The following is a 717-nucleotide window of genomic DNA, read 5'->3' as shown; positions in this document are numbered from 1 at the left end:
GTGAATAGATGTTGCCAGATTGCTTTCCAAAAAGACTGTAAAATGTAGGAATGCAATAACTGTTCATCTTTATCTTGACTACCAATAATATATTTTAATGTTATCTTTTTGGTAAGTTAGTTATATAGCATCCAATTACATTAATTTCTTTGGCAACATATTAGAAATGTAGCTTTGGCTCTTAAGTTAGCATTGTCCTGGCATCTATCCCAATGCTACTTATTAGAATTGAAAAATAAGGGGATAAAAAAGATAAAAATCCATATCAGTATCAGATAAATATATTATAATGGTCAATATTATATCTACCAATCTTTTAAGATATGTGAAAAAGCTGTATAATATCAATTGTTTAATTTATCTGTTAGGGTCAAACCTAAGCAAAATTGTGAAATTTCTCTCTGATCCATTTCACATTTTCAGTAATTCCCACTTTTCCACACTTTCTACATTTCTTCCAGCCATTCAAGACACACATCCTCAAGCAGAAAACTAAAATGATGTTCTATTCTGCCAGGCCTGACCAATATCAACTCTAAGGAAGTTGCCAGAGAATCAGAGAAATTAAAGCTTGAGAACAAGATAATATCTAGCTTACTCCCTTTCTTTTAGAAGTGAAATAACTGCAGTTAAGTCATTATTCATTCAATATTCCATGGTTGCTTTACTTGGGTATATTTAAAGTGAGTTCTAGAAAGTTTTTTTTTTTTTTTTTTT

This window comes from Phoca vitulina, unplaced genomic scaffold (assembly GCF_004348235.1).
Source record: "Phoca vitulina isolate PV1807 unplaced genomic scaffold, GSC_HSeal_1.0 scaffold1, whole genome shotgun sequence".
NCBI classification, from domain to species: Eukaryota; Metazoa; Chordata; class Mammalia; order Carnivora; family Phocidae; genus Phoca; species Phoca vitulina.
The sequence above is the reverse complement of the archived record's forward strand: the minus strand, read 5'-3'. Positions refer to the sequence as shown.